The 22,148-nt window shown below is 49.8% G+C and overlaps 1 protein-coding gene across 1 annotated transcript in view; it reads left to right on the top strand.

Moving 5' to 3' along the window:
* URB1 (URB1 ribosome biogenesis homolog) overlaps window positions 1–22,148 on the top strand; it is a 683,114-nt gene that overhangs the window by 575,101 nt on the left and 85,865 nt on the right. The window lies entirely within an intron of this gene.

Here is a 22,148-nt window from a genome sequence, read left to right as displayed (position 1 = left end):
CTGAAAAACCCTGCAGAGAAGACGGAGACACCAACTGCTTTGGCCCCAGCTCTACCGGCCTGTCTCCCCACTTCGTAAAGACACTGCTCCAGCGACGCTTTCCCCAGGACCAGCGACCTCTGAATCCTCAGAGGACTGCCTTGCTCTAGAAGGACCAAGAAACTCCCAAGGACAGCGGCTCTGTTCACCCAAGACTGCAACTTTGTTTCCAAAGGAGCAACTTTAAAGCAACTGCATCTCCCGCCGGAAGCGTGAGACTTGCTACTCTGCACCCGACGCTCCCGGCTCGACTTGTGGAGAAACAACACTTCAGGGAGGACTCCCCGGTGACTACGAGACCGTGAGTAGCCAGAGTTGTTCCCCCCCCCCCCGAGCCCCCACAGCGACGCCTGCAGAGGGAATCCCGAGGCTCACCCTGACCGCGACTGCCTGACTCCCAGATCCCGACGCCTGGAAAAGACTCTGCACCCGCAGCCCCCAGGACCTGAAAGATCGGAACTCCAGTGCAGGAGCGACCCCCAGGAGGCCCTCTCCCTTGCCCAGGTGGTGGCTACCCCGAGGAGCCCCCCCTTGCCTGCCTGCATCGCTGAAGAGACCCTTTGGTCTCCCATTGATTTCAACGACAAACCCGACGCGTGTTTGCACACTGCACCCAGCCGCCCCCGTGCTGCTGAGGGTGTACTTTCTGTGCTAACTTGTGTGTCCCCCGGTGCCCTACAAAACCCCCCTTGTCTGCCCTCCGAAGACGCGGGTACATACCTGCTGGCAGACTGGAACTGGGGCACCCCCTTCTCCATTGAAGCCTATGTGTTTTGGGCACCTCTTTGACCTCTGCACCTGACCGGCCCTGAGCTGCTGGTTTGGTAACTTTGGGGTTGCTCTGAACCCCCCACGGTGGGCTACCTTGGACCCAAACTTGAACCCCGTAGGTGGTTTACTTACCTGCAAGAACTAACAAACTCTTACTCCCACTAGGAACTGTGACAAATGCACTAAGTGTCTAGTTTTAAAATAGCTATATGTGATTTATTTGAAAAGTATATATGCTATTGTGATTATTCAAAGTTCCTAAAGTACCTACCTGCAATACCTTTCATTTAAAGTATTACATGTAAAATTTGAACCTGTGGTTCTTAAAATAAACTAAGAAAATATATTTTTCTATACAAAAACCTATTGGCCTGGAATTGTCTCCGAGTGTGTGTTTCTCATTTATTGCCTGGGTGTACAACAAATGCTTAACACTACTCCTTTGATAAGCCTACTGCTCGACCACACTACCACAAAATAGAGCATTAGTATTATCTCTTTTTGCCACTATCTTACCTCTAAGGGGAACCCTTGGATTCTGTGCATACTATTCCTTACTTTGAAATAGTGCATACAGAGCCAACTTCTTACATTGGTGGATCAGCTTTGGGGTACAAGACTTTGCATTTGCTGGACTACTCAGCCAATACCTGATCACAAGACAAATTCCAAAAATTGTCATTAGAAATAGATTTTTACAATTTGTACTATTTTTCTAAATTTTTAAAAGTCCTGCTAGAGCCTTGTGTTAGTCCCTGTTAGCATTTCTTTTAGAGTTTAAGAGTTTTGTGAAAGTTTGAATTAGGTTCTAAAACTAGTTTTAGATTCTTAAAAATGATTCCAACTTTTAGAAACATAATGCCTGATGCAGATGAGAGTGTGGTGGAACTCGACCTCACACCTTACCTCTATCTTAAGATGAGGGAGCTAAGGTCTCTCTGCAAAATAAAGAAAATCCCAATTAGCTTAAGACCCTCCAAACAACAGCTCCAGGAGCTTTTGGCAGAGTTTGAAAAAGCCAACCCCTCTGAGGATGACAACCCAGAGGATGATGATAGTTACTTGGAGGAGAATTCCCGCCTTCCAGTCCTAATTAGGGAGATCAGGGACCCTCAATCCCTGATCCCAACTGTGACAGTCAGAGATGCTGCTTCCCTCACAGGAGGGGCCAGCACCTCTGAAATCACTGAGGATAGCCTCAGTGAAGATGACCTCCTGTTAGCCAGGATGGCCAAAAGATTGGCTTTGGATAGACAGCTCCTAGACATAGAAAGGGAAAGACAAGAGATGGGTTTTGGTTCCATCCATGGTGGCAGCAACTTAAATAGGGTCAGAGATTCTCCTGACATGTTGAAAATCCCTAAAGGGATTGTAACTAAATATGAAGATGGTGATGACATCACCAAATGGTTCACAGCTTTTGAGAGGGCTTGTGCAACCAGAAAAGTAAACGAATCTCACTGGGGTGCTCTCCTTTGGGAAATGTTCACTGGAAAGTGTAGGGATAGACTCGTCACACTCTCTGGAAAAGATGCAGAATCTTATGACCTCATGAAGGGTACCCTGATTGAGGGCTTTGGATTCTCCACTGAGGAGTATAGAATTAGATTCAGGGGGGCTCAAAAAACCTCGAGCCAGACCTGGGTTGATTTTTGTGGACTACTCAGTGAAAACACTGGATGGTTGGATTCAAGGCAGTGGTGTAAGTGATTATGATGGGCTGTACAATTTATTTGTAAAAGAACACCTATTAAGCAATTGTTCAAATGATAAACTGCATCAGCATCTGGTAGACCTAGGACCAATTTCTCCCCAAGAATTGGGAAAGAAGGCGGACCATTGGGTCAAGACTAGGGTGACCAAAACTTCCACAGGGGGTAACCAAAAGAAAGGGGTCACAAAGCCTCCCCAGGGGAAGAGTGTTGAGACATCCAAAAGCAAAAATAGTAGAGAGTCTTCTTCAGGCCCCCAAAAACCTGCACAGGAGGGTGGGCCCAGACCCTCTTCACAAAACACTTTTGGGTACAAGGGTAAAAACTTTGATCCCAAAAAGGCCTGGTGTCGTAGCTGTAATCAGCCTGGACACCAAACTGGAGACAAGGCCTGTCCCAAGAAAAGTACTACTTCCAACTCCACTCCAGCTAACACTGGAATGGCTAGTCTCCAAGTGGGATCAACAGTGTGCCCAGAGCAAATCAGGTGTCACACTGAAGCTACATTGGTCTCTGAGGGTGGGGTGGGTTTAGCCACACTGGCTGCCTGGCCTCCTAAAATGCAAAAATACAGGCAGCAGCTCTTAATGGGACAAGTGTAGAAGGCCTGAGGGATACAGGTCCCAGTGTCACGATGGTGACAGAAACTGGTTTCCCCTGGTCAATACCTGGCTGGACAAACTTATCCAGTCACCAACGCTGACAATCAGACTAAAGTACATCCCATGGCTATGGTAACTTTAGAGTGGGGAGGGGTCAATGGCCTGAAACAGGTGGTGGTCTCCTAAAATATCACAGTAGACTGTTTGCTTGGAAATGACCTGGAGTCCTCAGCATGGGCTGAGGTAGAACTGAAAACCCATGCAGCCATGCTGGGTATCCCTGAACTGGTGTGTGTCAAGACAAGGGCACAGGGTGAAAAAGTAGAGCTGGAGCCTGGAAAAAGGGCCCAGCCTACCAAGAGAAAAGGAAAGACAACTGGGAAACCAGCTGCAACACAACAACAAAAAGAGAACCTCTCTTCTCAGGAAGAAGTTCTGCCCTCTGAGGGAACTGAGCCTATGGAGTTAGAACCTTATCAGGTTGAGCTCCTAGGCCCAGGGGGACCCTCAATGGAGCAGTTGTGTAAGGGGCAAGAAACCTGTCCCTCTCTTGAAGGCCTTAGGCAGCAAGCTGCTGAAGGGTCCAATGGCAAGAAAACTGGAACACATAGGGTCTATTGGGAAGATGGACTCCTTTACACTGAGGCAAGAGATCCCAAACCTGGTGCCACTAGGAGAGTGGTAGTGCCTCAGGAGTTTAGGGAGTTCATACTGACCTTAGCCCATGATATTCCTCTTGCTGGGCATTTGGGACAAACCAAGACGTGGGAGAGACTAGTCAACCACATCTACTGGCCCAACATGTCCCAGAAAGTCAAGGAGTTTTGTGTCTCCTGTACCACCTGTCATGCCAGTGGCAAGACAGGTGGACACCCAAAGGCCCCCCTCATTCCACTTCCAGTGGTGGGGGTCCCCTTTGAAAGAGTGGGTGTGGACATAGTGGGTCTACTTGAGCCTCCCACAGCCTCAGGGAACATGTACATACTATAGTAGTGGATCATGCTACTAGATACCCTGAAGCTATTCCCCTTAGGTCGACTACTGCCCCTGCAGTAGCCAAGGCCCTCATTGGTATTTTTACCAGAGTGGGTTTTCCTAAGGAGGTGGTGTCTGACAGAGGTACCAACTTCATGTCAGCATACCTGAAACACATGTGGAATGAGTGTGGAGTGACTTATAAATTCACTACACCCTACCATCCACAAACTAATGGCTTTGTTGAGAGATTCAACAAGACATTAAAAGGCATGATCATGGGGCTCCCTAAAAAACTCAAAAGGAGATGGGATGTCCTCTTGCCATGTCTGTTTTTCGCTTACAGAGAGGTGCCTCAGAAGGGAGTAGAGTTCTCAACCTTTGAACTTCTGTTTGGCCACCCTGTAAGGGGACCACTAGCTCTTGTGAAAGAAGGCTGGGAGAGACCTCTTCATGAGCCTAAACAAGACATAGTGGACTATGTACTTGGCCTTCGCTCAAGGATGGCAGAGTACATGGAAAAGGCAAGTAAAAACCTTGAGGCCAGCCAACAGCTCCAGAAGTTTTGGTATGACCAAAAGGATGCAATGGTTGAATTTCAACCAGGGCAGAAAGTCTGGGTTCTGGAGCCTGTGGCTCCCAGGGCACTTCAGGACAAATGGAGTGGCCCTTACCCAGTGCTAGAGAAGAAGAGTCAGGTCACCTACCTGGTGGACCTAGGCACTAGCAGGAGCCCCAAGAGGGTGTACCATGTGAACCGCCTTAAGCTCTTCCATGATAGGGTTGATGTGAATCTGTTGATGGTAACAGATGAGGACCAGGAAGCTGAGAGTGAACCTCTCCCTGATCTCCTCTCATCAAACCCTAAAGATGGCTCAGTGGATGGAGTGATCTATTCAGACACCCTCTCTAGCCAACAGCAATCTGACTGTAGGAAGGTCCTGCAACAGTTTGCTGAGCTCTTTTCCCTAACCCCTGGTCAGACACACCTGTGTACCCATGATGTGGACACAGGAGACAGCATGCCTGTCAAAAACAAAATATTCAGACAGTCTGACCAAGTTAAGGAAAGCATCAAGGTGGAAGTCCACAAGATGCTGGAATTGGGAGTCATTGAACACTCTGACAGCCCCTGGGCTAGCCCAGTGGTCTTAGTCCCCAAACCTCACACCAAAGATCGAAAGAGAGAGATGAGGTTTTGTGTGGACTACAGAGGACTTAATTCTGTCACCAAGACAGATGCCCATCCCATTCCAAGGGCTGATGAACTGATTGATAAATTAGGTGCTGCCAAATTCTTAAGTACCTTTGACTTAACAGCAGGGTACTGGCAAATCAAAATGGCACCAGGAACAAAAGAAAAGACAGCATTCTCCACACCTGATGGGCATTATCAGTTTACTGTTATGCCCTTTGGTTTAAAGAATGCCCCTGCCACCTTCCAAAGGTTGGTGAATCAAGTCCTCGCTGGCTTAGAGTCCTTTTGTGCAGCTTAACTTGACGATATTGCTGTCTTTACCTCCTGCTGGCAGGATCACCTGGTCCACCTGAAGAAGGTTTTGAAGGTTCTGCAATCAGCAGGCCTCTCTATCAAGGCATCCAAATGCCAGATAGGGCAGGGAACTGTGGTTTACTTGGGACACCTTGTAGGTGGAGGCCAAGTTCAGCCACTCCAGCCTAAGATCCAGACTATTCTGGACTGGGCAGCTCCAAAAACCCAGACTCAAGGCAGGGCATTCCTTGGCTTGACTGGGTATTACAGGAGGTTTGTGAAGGGATATGGATCCATAGTGACAGCCCTCACAGAACTTACCTCCAAGAAAATGCCCATGAAAGTAAACTGGACTGTAGAATGCCAACAGGACTTTGACACCCTGAAACAAGCAATGTGCACAGCACCAGTTCTAAAAGCTCCAGATTACGCCAAGCAGTTCATTGTGCAGACAGATGCCTCTGAACATGGGATAGGGGCAGTTTTGTCCCTAACAAATGATGATGGCCTTGACCAGCCTGTTGCTTTCATTAGGAGGAGGTTACTCCCCAGGGAGCAGCGTTAGAATGCCATTGAGAGGGAGGCCTTTGCTGTGGTTTGGTCCCTGAAGAAGCTGAGACCATACCTCTTTGGTACTCACTTTGTAGTTCAAACTGACCACATACCTCTCAGATGGCTGATGCAAATGAAAGGTGAAAATCCAAAACTGTTGAGGTGGTCCATCTCCCTACAGGGAATGGACTTTATAGTGGAACACAGACCTGTGACTGCCCATGCCAATGCAGATGGCCTTTCCAGGTTCTTCCACTTAGAAAATGAAGACTCTCTTGGGAAAGGTTAGTCTCATCCTCTTTCATTTGGGGGGGGGGGTTGTGTAAGGAAATGCCTCCTTGGCATGGTTACCCCTGACTTTTTGCCTTTGCTGATGCTTTGTTTTGATTTGAAAGTGTGCTGAGGCTGCTAACCAGGCCCCAGCACCAGTGTTCTTTCCCTAACCTGTACTTTTGTTTACACAATTGGCACACCCTGGCATCCAGGTAAGTCCCTTGTAACTGGTACCAAGGGCCCTGATGCTAGGGAAGGTCTTTAAGGGCTGCAGCATGTCTTATGCCACCCTGGGGACCCCTCACTCAGCACAGACACACTGCTTGCCAGCTTGTGTGTGCTGGTGAGAACAAAACGAGAAAGTCGACATGGCACTCCCCTCAGGGTGCCATGCCAACCTCACACTGCCTATGCAGTATAGATATGTCACCCCTCTAGCAGGCCTTACAGCCCTAACGCAGGGTGCAGTATACCATAGGTGAGGGCACCAGTGCATGAGCACTGTGCCCCTACAGTGTCTAAGCAAAACCTTAGACATTGTAAGTGCAGGGTAGCCATAAGAGTATATGGTCTGGGAGTCTGTCAAACACGAACTCCACAGCACCATAATGGCTACACTGAAAACTGGGAAGTTTGGTATCAAACTTCTCAGCACAATAAATGCACACTGATGCCAGTGTACATTTTATTGTAACATACACCCCAGAGGGCACCTTAGAGGTGCCCCCTGAAACCTTAACCAACTGCCCGTGTAGGCTGACTGGTTTTAGCAGCCTGCCACACTCGAGACATGTTGCTGGCCACATGGGGAGAGTGCCTTTGTCACTCTGTGGCCAGCAACAAAGCCTGTACTGGGTGGAGGTGCTTCACACCTCCCCCTGCAGGAACTGTAACACCTGGCGGTGAGCCTCAAAGGCTCACCCCCTTTGTTACAGCACCACAGGGCACTCCAGCTAGTGGAGTTGCCCGCCCCCTCCGGCCACGGCCCCACTTTTGGCGGCAAGGCCAGAGGAGATAATGAGAATAACAAGGAGTCGTCACTGGCCAGTCATGACAGCCCCTAAGGTGTCCTGAGCTGAGGTGACTCTGACTTTTAGAAATCCTCCATCTTGCAGATGGAGGATTCCCCCAATAGGGATAGGAATGTGACCCCCTCCCCTTGGGAGGAGGCACAAAGAGGGTGTACCCACCCTCAGGGCTAGTAGCCATTGGCTACTAACCCCCCAGACCTAAACACGCCCTTACATTTAGTATTTAAGGGCTCCCCTGAACCTAGGAACTCAGATTCCTGCAACCTAAGAAGAAGAGGACTGCTGAGCTGAAAAACCATGCAGAGAAGACGGAGACACCAACTGCTTTGGCCCCAGCTCTACCGGCCTGTCTCCCCACTTCGAAAAGACACTGCTCCAGCGACGTTTTCCCCAGGACCAGCGACCTCTGAATCCTCAGAGGACTGCCCTGCTCTAGAAGGACCAAGAAACTCCTGAGGATAGCGGCTCTGTTCACCCAAGACTGCAACTTTGTTTCCAAAGGAGCAACTTTAAAGCAACTGCATCTCCCGCCGGAAGCGTGAGACTTGCTACTCTGCACCCGACGCCCCCGGCTTGACTTGTGGCGAAACAACACTTCAGGGAGGACTCCCCGGTGACTACGAGACCGTGAGTAGCCAGAGTTGTCCCCCCTGAATCCCCACAGCGACGCCTGCAGAGGGAATCCCGAGGCTCCCCCTGACCGCGACTGCCTGACTCCCAGATCCCAACGCCTGGAAAAGACTCTGCACCCGCAGCCCCTAGGACCTGAAAGATCAGAACTCCTGTGCAGGAGTGACCCCCAGGAGGCCCTCTCCCTTGCCCAGGTGGTGGCTACCCCGAGGAGCCCCCCCCTTGCCTGCCTGCATCGCTGAAGAGACCCCTTGGTCTCCCATTGATTTCAACGACAAACCCGACGCGTGTTTGCACACTGCACCCGGCCGCCCCCGTGCTGCTGAGGGTGTACTTTCTGTGCTAACTTGTGTCCCCCCCCCCCGGTGCCCTACAAAACCCCCCTGGTCTGCCCTCCGAAGACGCGGGTACTTACCTGCTGGCAGACTGGAACTGGGGCACCCCCTTCTCCATTGAAGCCTATGTGTTTTGGGCACCTCTTTGACCTCTGCACCTGACCGGCCCTGAGCTGCTGGTGTGGTAACATTGGGGTTGCTCTGAACCCCCAACGGTGGGCTACCTTTGACCCAAACTTGAACCCCGTAGGTGGTTTACTTACCTGCAAGAACTAACAAACTCTTACTCCCCCTAGGAACTGTGAAAATTGCACTGTCTAGTTTTAAAATAGCTATATGTGATTTATTTGAAAAGTATATATGCTATTGTGATTATTCAAAGTTCCTAAAGTACCTACCTGCAATGCCTTTCATTTAAACTATTACATGTAAAATTTGAACCTGTGGTTCTTAAAATAAACTAAGAAAATATATTTTTCTATACAAAAACCTATTGGCCTGGAATTGTCTCTGAGTGTGTGTTCCTCATTTATTGCCTGTGTGTGTACAACAAATGCTTAACACTACTCCTTTGATAAGCCTACTGCTCGACCACACTACCACAAAATAGAGCATTAGTATTATCTCTTTTTGCCACTATCTTACCTCTAAGGGGAACCCTTGGACTCTGTGCATACTATTCCTTACTTTGAAATAGTGCATACAGAGCCAACTTCTTACAGTTGACATTACAACAAATCACGAAAACAAGTTCTTCTACATTGGTCACATTCAAACAAGTACGGTCGTAGGTAGTCGTAAACAGAGAAGTCAGACATCAACCCAACCTAAGGTATATGTTCCTTATCAGGAGATCACTCACTACAATTTCCAGGGGCAGGCACACCGAAGGGCAGAAAATTTGCCTGTGTTTCAGTTTTTAGGGTGGCAGTGTCACTATCAGTGTTCGACTTCTACTCATCTGCGAGCAAGTATTGCCATAAGGGGTCCCAAATGTCCCTAGGTTGAGATTGGTGTGGGAGTAGCTTGTTATACATCTCTGACTGCGTGTTACACTATGCTAGATCTTTCTCCTAGTCTTTTCTTCTGGGTGAGCTACCTCTGCACCATCGCATTGATGCTCCTCATTTTGCCATCAGCAGTGCCAGTGCAGTGAACTTCCTATATGTTTTAGGGCTGTCTTGTACATATCCCAGCAGTGCTAGTAACTGTGTCAAGACCTGGTTCTTCCCTGTCTTGACACTGGGTTTAGCAAAGATCTCAGTAGTCATTTACTGCCCAACAATCCTAAGCTAGGTGGTAGAAGCCCACCTCTTGGATATTACATTTCTGGCCCTGTGTATCTGTTGTGAGTCCTCGCTGCTGCATGCTTCCCTGGTTATGGTATACCCTATATCGGAATTTGTTATGCACTAGTAGGTGCCTGCGATTTGCAGGGAGGGGCGATGTAGGTCATTCCAGGTCTTGTCAGCGATAGAGGAGGAGGAGTGCCCCGCGCTGCGGCTATGATGAGTGTGGGGAGGGTGCGTGTGGGCAAGAGAGGAGGAGTGCAGGTGTCTTGAACGTAGATGGAAGTTCAGTCGATTGTTACTGTAGGATGGGCCCTGATTGTGTAGAGCTTTGTAGGCGTGCATGAAAATCTTGAACTGGCATCTCTTCTGGATGGGGAACCAGTGGAGGATTCTGAGGTGATGTGGGTCCATTTGGGGAGGTCCAGGATGAGTCTGGCTGTCGCATTCTGTATGGTCTGGAGTCTTTTGAGGAGCTCGGAGGAGATGCCTGTGTAGAGAGCATTGCCGTAGTCCGGGCAGCTGGTGATGAGGGCCTGGGTGATGGTTTTCTGATGCTGACTGGGATCCATCTGAAGATTCTGCAGACCATGCGAAGGGTGTGGAAGCCAGAGGAGGCAACTGTGTTGACTTGTTGTTTCATGGTCAGTTTGTTGTCAAGGGTGATGCCTAGGGTTGCGTGCATGGTCTGTGGGTGTGATAATTTTCCAGTTTTCAAAATAGGAAAACAATTGAATTGTTATCTAGTTTATTCTGGCCGTCTTCTCTGCCCAAGCAAGTTTCACCATCATTGAGTTCGTTGTTTTGAATAGTTTTCAACTTAGCAGGAGTGTCAAGCTCTGGAAAAGGTCAAGCAACTGTGGGAGGACTATCATTTTCATTATACCAATCCACCATGGATATTGGTAATCTATTCCATTTACCCATGTTTGCGGCTATAGTTTTTTATCCACTTTGTATAGTGGGCTCAGTACAGAATATGTGTCTCAGTGGTTATGAATACCCTGAAAACACACTGGCTCCTCACTCCAAATCAGCAGATAGTACAAAGTTATGCCCTTGGTGTTCTTTGTCAGGGGGACGATCACAGACTTTTCCTAATGTATAGTGAGACAGGACCATCTGCCATAATGTATTATTTTTCTGATAATTGGATTTCAGAGTATTCATTGGATACCTAAAAGTAGGAAGATATCATCTGCATAAAGTAATGTTATGCTCGGTGTTCAAGATGGCAGATGGGACGGTTGCCTGATTGCGAACTGTGACCTCCTGCCTCATTTATCTGGCGCCATTCCCCTCACACACAGAGAACTCAAGGTGCAGGTGGCTGTACTTCGAGCGCAGAGCATGACTGTGTTTACCCCGGCCTCCCTCCGACATCGCCAGTGGCCCCGGCGAGATACACTTGTTCTCGAGTGCGAAAAGCCCACACCCTGAGCTGAACCGAGGCACAGCTGCTTCCCTATGAGAACCGGCAGCCTGTGGACAACCTGACTAACCGCCGGCGCACCCCTACAGAAGCACTGCAGCGGGGGTCGCTACTGTGGCCTGCACTGGCGAAGCATCAGGGAAGCAGGGGCCCCAACGAGCACCAACCATTCTCCTGGCCAGAGTGCCATTGCCTACCCAGCATGCTTGACTGCCCCTGCTGCGGACTTAGGGGCCTGTGGGTGTTCTGACTGGCTCCAGTGAGAATCAGACTCTGTGGCAGCATCAATGTGGGGATCGCTGAAGCGGCTTGCTCTGGTGGAATGCTGACCGAACAGTGAACCATAAGTTGAGTGATGGGATGGGCCTCTAGCTCATGCGTCCATTTTCTTACGATAATGGCATTACTCCTAGTCCTACTCCCTCGCCTTCCTTTTAAACCAATGAGGCCTCCCGCCTCCCCCCTAGACCCTCCCTTCCCCTTTTAAACTCCCGCCCCCCACCCTTACCTCCTCCTGTACAAAACCCAAGCCCAAGCAGCAACTCGGACAGTCCGTACCGGGAGGGTGGGAGGGAACGGAAAAGGAAGGCGAGGGAGTAGGACTAGGAGTAATGCCATTATCGTAAGAAAATGGACGCATTACCTCCCGTCCCTCCCTCGCCTTCCTTTTAAACCAATGAGACATAGCAAGAAAAACACAGGAGACGGACACTGAGTTGCAAGAACCTTTATTCATATCCTGCCCCAAGGACACCAAAACACCCTACCCCTATTACCTCATAGAGGATAGGACCCGGTGACCTAATACCGACTCCAAACTACCCAAGTCCGATAGCCTATAATGACGCACAAACGTCAAAGGAGAAGCCCAAGTGGCGGCCCTGCAAATTTCCACCACGGAGGTCCCCTGTAGTTCCGCCACTGTAGCCGCCATACCTCTGGTAGACCGACCCTGAATCCCTTGAGGAGGAACTACCCCTTTCAAGGAATAGGCCAACAGAATCAAAGATCTCACCCAACGACTCAAGGAAGCCGTGGAAGGTTTCTCACCTTTACGTGCCGGACCGAAATTCACAAAAAGCTAATCCCCCTTACGAAAAGAAGCCACCACCCGCAGGTACTCCAATAAAGCCCTGCGTACATCCAATGAATGCAAACGGACCTCTTCCCTTGAGGAGGGATCCGGACAAAATGAAGGCAGGATAACCTCCTGACGGGAATGGAATGAAGAATTGACCTTCGGAATAAAGGAAGGAACCGGAACCAGAACTACCCGATCGGGAAAAACCTTACAAAAAGGAAAGGAACAGGCCAATGCCCCCAACTCCCCTAACCGACGAGCCGAAGTAATGGCTACCAAAAAGAACGTCTTCAAAGACAGATGGCGTAAATCACAGTCCCCCAATGGCTCAAATGGGGCCTCTGTCAAAACATCCAAAACCAAAGAAAGATCCCAGGAAGGAAAGGAACGTACTGGGCGAGGAAACAAATTAACCAGACCCTGAAAAAATCTAGGCATCAGGTGCCCTTCATCCTGAAGATTACGCCACGGACCTCTGAATGCCTGAATCGCCGCCCATTGTACCCTCAGAGATGCTACCGACAAACCCAAATGTGCGCCGTCCTGCAGGAACTGCATTACTTCAAAGATAGACGCGCATGTAGGATCTACTTCATGATTCAAACACCAAGAAGAAAAAACCCGCCACTGTCTACCATAGGAAAGTAAAGTGGAACGCCGCCTGGAAGCCAATAAAGTAGAACTCAACGCTACAGGTACCCCCAGACCCGTTAAGCCCCTTCGTTCAACTTCCAGGCCGTCAAGTGCAACCTCCTCAACGACACCACTGATAGGCAGGGAAACTCCAGGGGGGATGGACAAAGAGGCAGAGGCCACATCCTCCCTTCTGCCATCAGCCTCAACAACGGGAACCAATTCGCCCGTGGCCAAAGAGGTGCAATCAGGATAACCCTGGAGCCCAGATCCCTCACCCTCAACAGAAAAGCCCTGAGAAGTTGAAACGGAGGGAATGCATACAACAGACCCCTCGGCCAAGGGCATGACATCCCGTCCACCTCCCAGGCCTGGGGACACCGAAACCGGGAGCAGAAGCGATCCAACTTTGCATTTTCCGCAGACGCAAACACATCCAACACTGGAAGCCCCCAAAGCCGCACCAGATGCAGAAACAGAGACTTCCGGAGGGAGAAAAGTTGAGACGAAGGAATCACCCTGCTTAGAAGATCCGCCCGAACATTGACCACCCCTCGAATGTACGTGGCCCTGAGAGAAGGAACCCACTCCTGAGCCCACACCAAAATCTCCCTGGCCAGACTGAACAGCGCCCTTGACCTGGTCCCTCCTTGCCGGTTGACATAAGCTTTGGCCACTAAGTTGTCCGTCCGAATAAGAACCGCCTTCCCCCTCAGGGACCCCTGGAAATGGACCAGAGCCAGAAAGACCGCTCTTAATTCGCGCCAGTTCGATGACCGACTCGCCTCCCGAGGGGACCAAAACCCCTGAACCTGAGCCGACCCTATCCACGCCCCCCAACCGGAGAGGCTGGCATCCGTAGTCACCACCACGGGCCTCAGAGGAGACCAAGAAACCCCTACCCGAAGATGAGCTGCATCCAACCACCATTGCAGCTCCCTGCGAATCAATCTGGACCCCGGAACCCTGTCCCTCAGAGACCCGGACCCCGGAGTCCACCTTTTCAAGAACCACGTCATCAAGCACAGGAGATGGAAACGCGCCCAAGGAACCAGAAATATCACAGATGCCAAATGACCCTGCAGCCGCAACCAAAGAAGAGCTCGTGGCGCAGTCAGTGATACCACCTTCTTGACCAAGGCCTGGAGAACACCCAACCTCTTCTCTGATACCGACACCAAGCCGAGAAGAGTCTGAAACCGAGCCCCCAGAAAAACCAGATCCTGGGATGGAACTAAATCTGATTTCTCCCAATTGATTAAAAACCTGTGGTTTTGCAGGACCCCCAGAACTTGGTCCACCTGGCTCTGCAACAGGACACGTGACTGGGCATGAATTAAAATGTCGTCCAGATATGGATGAATAAACACCCCTTCTGAATGTAGCAAGGCCATCAGGGGGGCCAGCACCTTCGTGAAAATTCGAGGAGAAGATTTCAGACCGAAAGGAAGAACGCAAAACTGGTAGTGTTCTTGATCCACGGCAAACCTCAGGAACCTCTGAGAAGATCTTGCCACAGGCACGTGCAGGTAAGCATCCTGCAGGTCCAGCGACACAAGAAAGTCCCCTTGCCTGACCAATGGAAAGATAGTCTGAATAGACAGCATGCGGAAATGCACCGTCCTGATCCAAGTATTCACCTCCTTCAGATTGAGCACTGGTCGAAAACCCCCTGAAACTTTCTGCACCAGAAACAGGACCGAATAAGTTCCCTGACCCCTTTCTTCCAGTGGAACTCGGGAAATGGCCCCCTTGACCAACAAGTCCCTTACTCCGTCCAATAATGCCCTTCTCCTTGACCCCCCTGAAGGCAGAGGGGTGGGACGCACCCCTGAATCTGGAGGAACTCTCACAAAATCGATGACATAACCATTGGCCACAATGTCTAGCACCAAATGATCGTTGATACTTTCCTCCCAAGCTGAAAGAAAGTGAATCAACCTTCCCCCAACCGGCCCTATGCCAGGCCCACAATGATTGTCAGGACCCCTTCTTGAAACCACCCCGGTTCGCAGGAGCAGCCTTCTTAGGGGAAAAACGCGGCTGAAAACGCCGTTTCCTAAATTAAAAGGATTTGGTCTCCCTATTCGGAGAAGATCGGGAATGCTTCTTCCATCCTTTACTAGAAGTAGAACCTCCTTTATAAGGCAAGGCATGTTTCCGTTCCTTAAACGCCTTGGAAAGCATGGATGGCAACTGCTCTCCAAACAAGTTACGACCTTCAAACTGCAGTCTCAGCAAGGCCGCCTTCTCCCCTGGGTCAGCCTTCCAGGAACGTAACCAGAGGGACCTACGAGCCCCAATCAAAGCCCCCGATGCCAGCGCCGAAGTACGGACCACATCCGAAGAAACATCCGCCAACAATCTGGCCTGTTGCTCCATAACAGCCAGGGGCTCTGAACCTTCGGCACCTTCCTGAACAGCCACCGCCAGCTTATCAAAGTCCTGCACCAATGACTGGGCCGCATAAGCAGAATAAATACCTGCCCTTAGCGCCAAATTCTCCCCGGCAAATGCCCTCTTAAGACCTGAATCCACCTTAGGATCCGTGGCATCTGTAGGCACACAATCCTCCGGATTTACTGCCGTTTTGCCAATCAGGGTAGCTAGAATTGAATCCAGGCGGACCGAAGGAGGTAATACCTCCTCACCCTCAAGTAAATACATTTCTGCAGGAATCGTGGAACCTGAGCTTTATCCACATCTTTCCATTCACGAAACACCATCTCCTTCACAGGTCCCTGAAAAGGCATGGCAAACTTGGAAGGGGTCTGATATTGAGGAAATAAGTGAGAATCCGAGCTGGAAGGATGAAACACTGGGAAACCCAAATTGTCCCGAACATGTGCCATCACCTCCCACATTTCCTCTCTGGATACATATTTACCCCCAGAAGACGTAGAAGGGGCCTCATCACCCTCACTGTCTGACGAGGACTTCCTTGTAGCAGCCGTTGAATGAGAAAACTTAGAGTGACCAGTCCTGGTCACCCCTGCTTGAAGAGCCCTGGTAACAGCTACTTCAATCATCTCCTGTACCTCCTCCCTGGACATGAGGGGAGTGCCCCTATCCTGTAACTGTGAGTCCCCAGGAGTGGAAACTCCAGCAGCACCCTCCTCCTCAGAAGAGGAAGATGAGACAATCCTACGCCTCTTAGCCTGAACCTTCGGCATGACTATCCAATAAACACTGTCTTACATCCCAAATCACTCCCCATATATAGTGACTAGGACCTGCCCCCTAAAAATAAACCAATCCCCAAAAAGGTCAAATATTCCTGGCCAAACAAAAAACAAAAAAAAACTGCGGGCAGAACGCCCGTCCTACCAGTCGATTCCCGGCATCTCAGCTCAAAAGTCCCCATCCAGCAGCTCCTCGCAGCTCAGCAGCGTGGTAACCCGGAAATACAAGCCCCAGCTACAAAGGGCCGGTCGACCCCGTCGGCCGGCCCTCAATCTGCGTAGTCCCGAGCAGCCCGGCTGCTCGCATTCCAACGCGATCAGCTGGTGTACTCCTCGTGGAGCTCCGCACCCCGAGGAGCACCGTCAACGAAGACCTCCAGGCCCCGCCGTGCAGGTAAGGGAAAGAAAAAATGTCTAGCGTGGGCTAGACGAAAAAAACAGGAGGAGGTAAGGGTGGGGGGGGGTTTTAAAAGGGGAAGGGAGGGTCTAGGGGGGAGGCGGGAGGCCTCATTGGTTTAAAAGGAAGGCGAGGGAGGGACGGGAGGTAATGTGCCTGATGGGGACCCGGAGCCACGGTGTTGAAGTGCAGACACTACAGGGACGCAGCAGACACAGCTCACCCCACTCAAGGTACTACCTAATGTCCCCGGGGCAAGCTCCCCCAACTGACCTGGGGATGGAGCAGCAGCCCTGAAGCGCTGTGGGGGATGGTGCCTCAAGAGCGAGAGCGCAGTTCAACTGGGTCTTGATTACACAACTTGAAAAGAACAGTGCCCAATGGTACGCTGGTCCTGGCCCAAGCGGGTTGGAGCCTTGCTGTGGGGACAAGTTTTACATGAGGAGGCCATGTCGAACATTGGTGCCTGCTGACCATACACCAGGGTTATGGTGTGTCCTTCAGAACGATCCCTGGCTGACTCTTTGCGGGAAAGACTGAGCAAAGCTACCTTAGCTGTTTGGAGAAGCCCTTCTGGAACCCTGTGTGCCAAAGTGGCACTCAGTGCGTGAATCAAACCCACAGAGAGTTCTTCCCTGAGAAAAGCGCCCCCCCCCCCCCTCCTCAGTCCCTAATCTCCAAGACCTGCTGAAAGAGCTAGCGGCTCCCCAGAGACAACAATGTGCTACAAACTGTAGTACTAGATGGTACGGTTGCCTGCACAGGCTCTAACAAACAAGATCGGCACCAACTTGTAGACAATACTGCATCTGTGTGCTACTGCACAAAGACCCTTCACTGCTGATGTGACACGTTCTGCCTTCCTTTCCATGGAGGCATAAATCACGCAGTCTCAAACCAATGTGGCCAAAATGAAGACTGGTACGTGCAACGAAGGGCTCCATGTGCCTGCTGTCACGGAACCTGGGCATCTGTCACACCAGACAGCAGTGTGGAGCACCTTTTGCAGGACACCACTGAGAATTTTTTTGAACTTTTAACAGCTGTTAGTACCCTTAAGTCCTCTTTAGAACCCAAGATGGACTCCCTCATTGATGTGGGTTTTCTATAGGAGGATCACAAGCTGAAAGACAGAGCGCAGGACACAGAGACAGAACTAGCAACTGTTCGCCCCACCGTGATGGAGTACCAACAGCAGATCAAAACTCCGGAAAGAGGTGCCAGTACTGCGGGCCAGGGCGGATGACACAGACGAATGCTCATGGAGGAATAACATCTGGGTCTTCTTGAAGGCACAGAAGACCAGCGTATGGACTTATTGCAGTCTGAGCAGGTGCTCATTTGGGTGTGTCTCTAAATTCATTTCAGTAGAGAGAGCAGACAGGATGCCTGGCATCCAACCCCTCAAACCCCAGCTGTACCCAGAGCCCCACCAAGACCAGTGGTGGCAAGACTTTTTAACTTCATATATAGGGACAATAAACTGCAGCTTGCTAGACTATAGACAACAGCACTGTTACAATCTCCCAGGATTACACAGTTGATGTACACAAACTGCAAGACTCATTCTGAGACATGAAGAAGCATCTCTGTATCCTGGGTATCAGATACTGTTTATTTCCAGTGAAATGTAGTCATATCAAGTGGCATGACACTGTTCTTTTTGCCATCCAAGGAGGCGTGTGGTCCTGGCTTGAAACCCGGGAGGACTACCAGTGCTCACTCTCACCAGATTGGGGGGGTGGGGGAAGACTCAACTAAACAGGCAATGTTCCACCAGGAACATCTATGACAAACCCTCAAAGGCGTAGGCAGCTTTGGGCAGAGCAGAGCTGTTGCCTGCAGTAGAGCAATCATCTTTGTCTGGACAGGTAGGCGGAGAATCCAACAAAGATGCTGGGACACTGCAAAACACATTTCCGATGATCGAGCTGCTGGAGGATCTGCAGGGTGGCCCTCAGTTCACTCCAATGACTGCAGAATTGTTGCAGAACGCTTGACTGACAAACACATATCCTTTTATTGGTGGGTTTTTCACGTGTGAAGACACAGTGCAAGGTGGAGGGGGAGCGGAGGGTGGATGCCTGTACTATAGTACTACAGTTGAATTCTCTACTATTCTGTCGGCAAGGATCTGGACTGCAGCACTCATTGACCGCTATCTTGGGCCACCTCCATCATTGAACAGGCTTTGTATTATTTGCCAAATCATTGATGGCATTGCATGGCTGTGTCTGATTGAGGGTGCGGCATTGGTTTTGGGTTTATGATGTTTCATAGGTTTTTTTATTTTATTTTGCTCAGCCTGCTTGCTACTGCACCAACTCCCCACCTTGCACGCACAGTGGAGGGAGCTGCACACTATACGCATTTCACACGGCCACACGTGAATATAACATATGGACATGGAATGTGAGGGGAATGGGCACCTATAATATTATAGGATCTATTCTTATCTGAAGTGGCGTAACATTCAATTTGCCTGCCTTCCGGAGGCACATTTGACAGCAGGGGAAATCCCTAAGCTATGTAAGTACTGGTAGGGCTTGTTACTGGGCACCACTTATTCTGTCTATCTTAGGGGTATTTTACTGTGGGTGGCTTCTGGGGTCCTGTTCGTGCCTCTGTACACTTGGTAGACCTAGAGAGCTGGTATGGTTTTGCGGCGGGCGCATTAGATGGTGAACCTCTCACTTTAGCGGTGTTGTATGCTCCAAATGTGGGTCAGCCCCTCTTTCTTACCTCTCCGACACTTGATGTTTTCCACTCTGCACTGTCCCCGACATTCTGGTGTGGAGACTTCAATTGTGTTCCAGACCTAATGCTGGATGGATACACTCCTCCTGTGCCAGGGGCCTAATCGCACACCACCACTAGCTTGGTGCAACAGTGGGCCCACAATATACAGGATTTAGATATTTGCCTCACATTGCACCCAAACCAGCAAGAGTACTTACATTACTCTGCCATACACGAAGGGGCGTAGCTCTGGGGTTGGGGGGGCATTTGAGCTGTTGCACCCTCCTTAATCAATGTATTTTCTAATGAATAGTTGAGTACAGGTTATTTCCATTGGGTATGGTGATGGATCTGTCGGATTTCACCTGGGAGTTTTGCATGCACACCCTGACAGAAACACACATATGCTCTCTTCCTCTCTGATTTAAAAGTCCTTGGAAATGTTGATTATTTTACAAAATATTGGGTCTTCTCTCTTACCAGTTCACATTCCACTCCCTCTCCAAAGCCCCTCTCATGCACCCTGCTTGTTGTATAATGTATTTTAACATTATATGCCAGCATAATTGTCGGGTAATCTGACCCCCCCACCAATCTTACTGACCAAGCAACGCCCCACGTTACACGCTCTCCACACAAGAGTTGACCTGGTGTACGGTAGCAGAACATTAATGAATAAACGCAAACCAGCAGCGTACTTAGGCAGAACACTGTCCGTCCATTGCCCCTTGATGGTGATTTTTCAATGGGGGAAGCCACTTTCAGTGGTCCCACCTGGCAACTGCAACCACGGGTACTAGCAGACATGCCTTTCCAGACACTTGTAAGTGAACAAATCAATAGATACTTTGCTGAGAATGAGGTCACTGACACAGATGTAATGGTTGAATAGGACGCTTTCAAAGTAGTGATATGTGGTGTATGCATGACTACACAGTTTGAGATGAAACGGGACCTTCCGACAGAAATGTTGGGCATGGATCAGACTGAGGACAGCGGAGAGAGACTGGGCAGCTAACCCAGCCAGGTAACCAGCGTTAGAGGCAGCAGGGCTGAATACAGGGAAATAGCCAAATGCTTTTCATCCTTTGATTACATCGAATATACCAAATGTCAGCATGAACTGGCGGCCAAGGCTAGTGGCTTACTGGTCTGGCTGTTGAATTCTGAATGCCCGTACACCCCTATTGGAGCCATTCAATCGGCTGCGGGTCCAGTAGTGTATTCTCAATTGGATATTAATAGAGAGTTTTAATATTATTACAGTGCGTTTGTCGGGTCCCGCCAGGCTAGGTAAGTCATGAGGAGTTCTCCACCTATCTGCAGCCTCTTGTGACACTCCTTCTTCATCCGCTGTTGATGCAGCAACTGGATGCCCCCTTGACCATTGAGAAGGTCAATATGCCGCTTAAACAGATATCCATAGCCAAGACACCTGGTACTGACGAACTGCCCATAGAATTCTATGCCACCTTTCTGGCTCCCTGGTTACTGGACTGGATTATATTAACGGGGTCAAGGAGAGTTGCAGACTTTTGGAAAGCATGCAGGAAGCCTTGATTACAGTGCTTGTAAAGCCAGGGAGGGACCCACATGAGGTGACCACCTATTGCCCACTCTCATTACACAATCTTGACTATAAAGTGTTGAGAAAGATCTTGGCCAATGGACTGACCCTAATGGTACATACTGTGATTCATCCAGACCAAGATGGGTTTATCCCGAGCAGGAATATGTTCCATCTGTTACTTAGTATTATGTACTGAACACGCAGTACAAACACTTAATGTTGGATGGCCTCGCTGGACATTGAGAATCCGTTTGACACCCTGGGGTGGACCTACTTGCAAAATGTGTTGCTCAAGGTAGGGTTGGGTCGAGGGTTCCGTAGGTGGATAAAGATTCTTTATGAATCCCCCAGGGTCAGGCTACTCACAGGTGATATAATGTTGGACAGTTTTCCAGGCGAGCATGGCACCAGGTTGGGTTGCCCCTGTCTCCCCTATTGTTTGCCCTAGCCATGGAACCGCTGGCCTTCCTGCTGTGGGGACGGGCACCATCACTGGGATGTCGGGTTGGGAACTGCCCTAATACAGTCCCCATGTATGCCATTGATACCTTGCATTATCTAAAGGCAGACCCATTGATCTTACCAGCTGTTGTGTCGGTCCTGTATAACTTTGGCTGCATTTCAGGGCTTCCGATCAGTTCAGGAAAGTCATGCTTATTTCCATTTACAGACACCTGAATCACTGCGCTACACAGGTAAGAATACCTCCCTAACATGGAATTATGACACTATTAAATATTTAGTGGTCCATATCTACCATTTGGACGATGACCTTACAGAAGGTAATTTGGATAAAGCACTTATCTCAATCCAGCAGGCATTGCCTTTCTGGACAGAGTTATCCTTATCACCTATGGGAAGAGTGTCTTTTGTGAAAATGTTTATACTTCCTCGGCTCCTCTATTTTTTCTCAGCACTCCTGGTGATACTGAAGAGGTCATTCTTTCTGGAGCTGCAGCGATTACTTGGTTCCTTGATCTTGGGTGCCAAAAGATATAGAGTACTGCTTGATATGTTGCATGCTACGTTGGAGACCGGGGGTTTAGGAGCTCCCAATAATGAGCTCTGTTATGCTGCAGGCCAACTCCAGTGCCTGTTATGATGGCTACATAACACCTCGACTCCTGAACAGTATATGCTAGGCTTTGATTTTGGGGGCACCCCATAATTAAAATGGTTTCAGGAATCACCCTTGTTTCATGCCGTTCAGAATGTCTTACTGAAGTTAGCAATTTGGCGCTGGAGGAAATATCTCTGCCACAGCAGAAGGGGAGTACCTAATTCACCTGGCCTGCCGTTATGGGTGCCACTGCCATGCAGGAATTTAGCAGTGATTTACCCGACAGACGCCTTGACTACAGTGGGGTATACAACATTGGGGAAGGGGCGGGGGCATGGTGGTGAAGGGAAGAC

Source organism: Pleurodeles waltl, chromosome 8 (assembly GCF_031143425.1).
Source record: "Pleurodeles waltl isolate 20211129_DDA chromosome 8, aPleWal1.hap1.20221129, whole genome shotgun sequence".
In the NCBI taxonomy this organism is placed as follows: domain Eukaryota; kingdom Metazoa; phylum Chordata; class Amphibia; order Caudata; family Salamandridae; genus Pleurodeles; species Pleurodeles waltl.
The sequence above is the reverse complement of the archived record's forward strand: the minus strand, read 5'-3'. Positions and strand labels throughout refer to the sequence as shown.